The sequence below is a fragment of the Zootoca vivipara genome, chromosome 3 (assembly GCF_965207765.1).
Source record: "Zootoca vivipara chromosome 3, rZooViv2.hap1.1, whole genome shotgun sequence".
Taxonomy (NCBI): domain Eukaryota; kingdom Metazoa; phylum Chordata; class Lepidosauria; order Squamata; family Lacertidae; genus Zootoca; species Zootoca vivipara.
Genome location: NC_142586.1, coordinates 10,254,590 through 10,260,589, shown reverse-complemented (window position 1 = coordinate 10,260,589; position 6,000 = coordinate 10,254,590).

Here is a 6,000-nt window from a genome sequence, read left to right as displayed (position 1 = left end):
TGCTCGCGGCTGCAGCTGTGAACGGAGGATCCTCTACATGTGGCTGCAGCAGCGTGATGGCTGCTTGCGCCGCCGCGACAGGGTGAGTACCCTGCGGGGCGCCTTCTTGTCACCCCCCAGACGTGGCACCCGGGGCACACACACACACCCCGACCCCCTTGTGACGCCACTGCTCTTTTCTCTCTTGAAATTGGTCCAGGATCCATGTTGTCAGGAAACATGGGATGTGACTGTTTCCACCTTTAAGGGGGTTTCCGGCAAAGTGTCATGAGCTTGGCTAATGGATCCATTACTTTGAAATAGGTCTACTTGAGCACAGGTGACCCAGGTAGCGCTGTGGGTTAAACCACAGAGTCTAGGGCTTGTTGATCAGAAGGTGGGCGGTTCGAATCCCTGCAACGGGGTGAGCTCCCGTTGCTCGGTCCCAGCTCCTGGCAACCTAGCAGTTCAAAAGCACACCAAAGTGCGAGTAGATAAATAGGGACTGCTCCGGCGGGAAGGTAAACAGCATTTCCGTACGCTGCTCCGGTTCGCCAGAAGCAGCTTTGTCATGCCGGCCACATGATCTGGAAGCTGTCTGCGGACAAACGCCGGCTCCCTCGGCCTATAGAGCGAGATGAGCGCCGCAACCCCAGAGTCGGACACGACTGGACCTGATGGTCAGGGGCCCTTTACGTTTACCTTTACTTTGAGCATAACAAACTTCTTAGCACCCAATATCACCATCACTAGTCGCAAACATCCTCATTATGTTGAGCATTGCCAAGGAGCTTTAGCATCTCGACCTCAAGTCAACGGTTTGTCCCTGCTGAGCCTACAGGCCAATAAAGTCCCCCCCCCCCCGCTTCTATGGTCAGACATTTCCTGTGCAGGCTTCTACAGACAGTTTAACAAACTGCAACGGCGATAGTAAGGGCTTAAAAGCCTTTCTTAAAGAATTTACTAAGTATTCTGACCTCCATCATCATCTTGTTAAATTCATTTTATATCTCGAGACGAGTTAGTGACATATGCATGGGTCCATTGTATTAAAGAGAATTGTACCTTTCAATTGGCCTCTGATTTGCGCTCTGCAATAACTGCTGATAGTGTCTATACAAACCCTGGACATGATTTGATGTTATTTTATTACCATCCTATTATTCTCCTTTCTAACATGCAGGCAGGTGGTGACTGCAGGTTTTTGAGTGCTTACCGGGCAATATTTAACATGGGATGTTTTATTTATTAGCATAAAGAGACACAATGGATTGTTGATGATTAAAGGGTTGATACTGCTGCCACACTTGTCAAAAATATAGACTTAATTCAATAGAGAGGCGGCAGCTAGTCTCCGCGTTGATCTATGCTGAAGCCAACTGCATCTGAAAGCAGCATTGGCCTCTTAATTTTAAGCTCTAGGGCACAGCATAAAAAGGTTGAATTCTTACTAAGTGCCTATAATTGCATGCTACCAGCAATGAAAATACAAGCCAAATTTTCGAAATTGGAAAGTGTTAAGCTTTTCCGCTATGGCCCATTTCCAGAATAAACAAACAAACAAACAATTTTTTTAAAAAACAAAACATCACATTGGTTGGAAGGCAGATTTGGGACCGTGTCTTTAAATATAGATTATCCCCTTTGGGCAATTGTAGACATTCTAATGGGATGTAGCGGAGCATGCGGTCTCTTAAGATACACAGGAGCCAAACCGTTTAGGGCTTAAGATCAACATCTGGAATTGTGAGCAGGTTCCAGGAAGCCAGTGGCAAACCCCGGAATATGCATGTTTTAATATGCTCCCAGCAACATGTTTCTGCAGCGGCAGCCCCCGAGCTCTCCACGCTGTGCACATCACACTACGGTGGTGCTAGGAACGATGATCATCAGACCTGAATCCGAAAAAAGGGCAATTGGAAAGAGCCCATTCTACAACACAATGATGCTCAAGGGACAATGGCAAAAGCAGCAGATCTGAATGATCGATGGGCATTGCAATTCAAATGGTGGGCATGCACCATGTCTTGTTATCAATTATGTGGTGCAAGGTTTACCTGCCCCCCCTGCCAATATTTTATTCAATTTTGTGCTACTGCTTTGTGGGTGGGATTCCAGTACCCCCCTGCCAAATTGTGGCTGTAAAGGGACATTAAAGGTAAAGGGACCCCTGACCCTTAGGTCCAGTCGTGACCGACTCTGGGGTTGCGCGCTCATCTCGCGTTATTGGCCGAGGGAGCCGGCGTACAGCTTCCAAGTCATGTGGCCAGCATGACAAAGCTGCTTCTGGCGAACCAGAGCAGCACACGGAAACGCCGTTTACCTTCCCGCTGTAGCGGTACCTATTTATCTACTTGCACTTTGGCGTGCTTTCAAACTGCTAGGTTGGCAGGAGCTGGGACCGAGCAACGGGAGCTCACCCCGTCACAGGGATTCGAACCGCCGATCTTCTGATCAGCAAGCCCTAGGCTCAGTGGTTTAACCCACAGCGCCACCTGGGTTCCAAAGGGACATTATCGTGCTACAAATCTGCTTTCCCCCTCCTCCCTCGCAAGACCGCACAGGCTTTTTGTGGTGGCGAGGGGGAGAAGGTCGGAGCTAACAGACTTTTGACAAAACATGGCAAATATTTGATTAGTAAATAGCGGCCACCAGAAGACTGCCCATGTGGTTCTGCTTTTCTTCATCAACATTAACTGAACTATCCGTCAAAGAGCAAATGTGAATCCTGAGCCATGATATCACACTCATCACATGGGTATCCTCAGGGCTTTTTTTTCTGCTGGAAAAACTCAAGTTCCAGCGCCTCTCCAGGGGGGACTATTGCCATTCTAAGAGAACAAGGGAGCTGTGCTTTTTCTAGAAAAATAGTGCCGGGTATTCTCCTAGCTGCAAGAATAAAACATTGTGCTTTATTTTAGGAGCTTAGATGCTGAAGGAGAAGATAAATAGGAAGAGAAGGCAGAAGAAACAAGGGAGTATTTCTTTAGGAGTGGAGAAATGAGTGCCTCTTTAAAATGAGATGGGGAAACAATTGGAAAAGGAGAGATGGTTGTGGCGAGGGCTGAGTTAAGTGCCTGAGAGGCCCCAAAGAAGTGAAAGACTAGCAGAAGTCGTAGAGGGAGGAAAATGAAAAGCAACAGGATCCAGTAGGCAAGCCGTTTTATTTTATTGATCTGCAGATTTGTAAACCGCTTCACAGCCAAAACCTACCGATGCAGTGTGCGATAAGATAAAAAGATAAGACATCATCATTATTATTAATTAAATTTATATACGTACCACCCTTCCTCCAACGATCACAGGACAGTTTAAAGTATAAAAACATATAATATCTATATATTTATATATGCAAATGTTATGCAAATCTACATACCCTTTTTGGCAGGATCTACATACCCTTTTTGGCAGGACGCCTTTCCTTTCCTTTTAAAGTGATACCTAGTTAGCTATCCTATGTCAGAACGGCCTTTCATCTATAGTTCATGTAAGTTTTCATGGAGGATGGGTCAAGCTGTATCCGAGTCGTACCACTGCTTTTGTGGGGCTTGTAGGACTGAGTGTTATTCCATCCAACACACACACAAACATATACAACTGGATGCCAGGAAGAAAGGTTCTTTCTAGTTCATCCTTCTCTCTGACATTCTAGATTTCTGTGTTGAGGCAATGCTTCTAGACAAAGGAACATTCCATCATATGAGCCCACAGCCAGAAAACTGAAGCGCTGGAGTCCAGATACAGGTTGAGCACTTTGGTCAAAATAAGGCCCCGTACTAGCCTTTAAAAATGGTGAACTGTTTTGTAGACCTGTATTATAGCATCTGCATTGTTCAGAGAAGAAATGCCTTTCTCCTGAGGTCTTTATTTGAATCAGGTTGCTGCTGCTGCTGTATTCTTTAGAGAAGACAGCAGCAGAAATATAAGATTAATCATTTTGTACACTTGATGGCTTCATTGGACAGGCAATAAATCAATTATATTGAATTGGGAAAGGTATTGTTCAAATGCTATTAGCGCTCTCTCTCTCTCTGTCACCATTATTGAACAGGGATTTTAGGCCTGATTTAAAGAAGTCTTCCACAAGCCTATCCTTGGAAGGTGCGCAGTATTTTATCTATTCTACCACCAATTTCAGGGTTCCGTCCCTGGGCTTAATTTTTTACTTTTAAGTTCTACACTTATGGCGTCTTGAAGGTAGCCTCGGAGAGTGCCTGGTAAAGATTCTTCCTTATTCCCCTTTACTTAGCCTCACAAGCCTCACAAGCTTTTTTCCGAGGGTACTAATGGCATTTTAAGATTGTTTTAAGCTTGTTTTTATGTTTTTATACTTTTATGCTTTTACCACTCCCACATACCTGCAAATCTGCAAACCTGCAAGTCAGCGTTGTAGATAAAGACTGAAAGGGAGTGAGTTGTTAAAGAGAACGCACACTAACTTGCACAGTTCACTCTGCTTTGGGCTAAGTGGGGTTTCTCCCCCTCTCCGTCTGTGCTGGTATGAGAGGGAAAAAGCGTTCCAGGCACCATTCCAATGAGACCGTGGACGCAGCCAAGAAACAGATGAAAATCAGTGACTTCTTGCCCAATAATGACCTGGCAGAGATTTGCAATAGTTTCCCTACTGAAAACAGTTTTGCTGCTCTTGCCTCTAGTATTGCCCATAAAGTGACTGGCTGTATGGTGGGCGAGGGGCAGCCAGCCCCGGGATTACAAGAGGAGGCCCCTCCCTCTGAGCAAATCCAAACTTCTCTATCCGAAATACCACAATCATCCACCCAACTTTTTGCGGATCGAGAGATGTTGGAATTGCTAACCTGCCAATCTGAACTGATATCGCATACAATCAGCAACCTGTATAAAAGGCTGGACGGCATTGAAAAGAAGCTCGAGGAAGTGCTCAGCCTGGCCAAACGACCACCCACTCCTCCCCAGTTTGACTACATTGCCAGTCCGGCTCCCCCCCGCCCAAGTCTGCAGGTCGACTCCGCACAACAAGCAAAGGGCCCGGACGAACAAGCACATAACTTGAATCTACAACTCCAGCCTCATAAACTGGCTGTGCTAGTGGGAAACCACCCCTTGAATTACAACAATTGGGTAGATAAACTCTCAGTTGCCAACTCTCTGTCCCAACTGCTGGGGCACGTCCTACGTCCATCAGAGATTGTGGACATTCTATGGTTGCCCACTGGGTCCTTCCTGAAGCGGCTGGTTATTAACTTTAGATCTACTTATCCACCTGCTAGAATCCTAAAACTAAACGGTTGCACAAGGAAATGGCATATCTATTTCACAAGAGTGTTTGCTAACCAGATCTGCAAACCATTACCCATCAGGACAGGGGCCATCTGCTCTGAAGCTAGGCCTGTCTGTCTCAAGAAACCAGTGAACGGGGGGCTGGAAACGAGACCTTCTCGTATGGGCAACACCATCGCCCAACAGGACTCGGACAGCCCTGCACTGTACCAAAGTCTGCCTGCAATTGATTTAATTGACTTTTTACACCCTCCTCTTGGCTCCCAGGACGCTCCATGTGACGCGCCCGCCCCCGGTCCGCCTAAGCAACTCCAATCTGAAATGCACTCTCCTTCATACGCCTCGATGCCTGAACTGGAGACTTCCGTTACCTCCAGCCCAATACAAGGCGACAAACCACAACACCCATTAAACTTTAATCCCCTAATCGATCCACCCCAAGATACAGTTGCTGACCTTTTACAATCTACACCACCCGGTGAAGTCTATGCCTTCAAAACAAATCCGGAACGCCATGTAACCTGCAATAGAGTCATCGAGGACCCTTTCGGCCACATCAATCTGTTGGCCTTTCAACCCAAGCCATCTCAGTCTCCCAGTTCCCAGCAATCTAAGGCCGGTCGGAATCCTTATACGGGGCAGAGTGAAGAAGTCCCCCAAATCATCCTAGCAAAAGACTCCAGGGCCCACGGACCAATAACTGACGCTCCAACGGTAGTGGTGGAAACGCGCCTGGGGCCGCCTGGGACATCAAGCGATAAC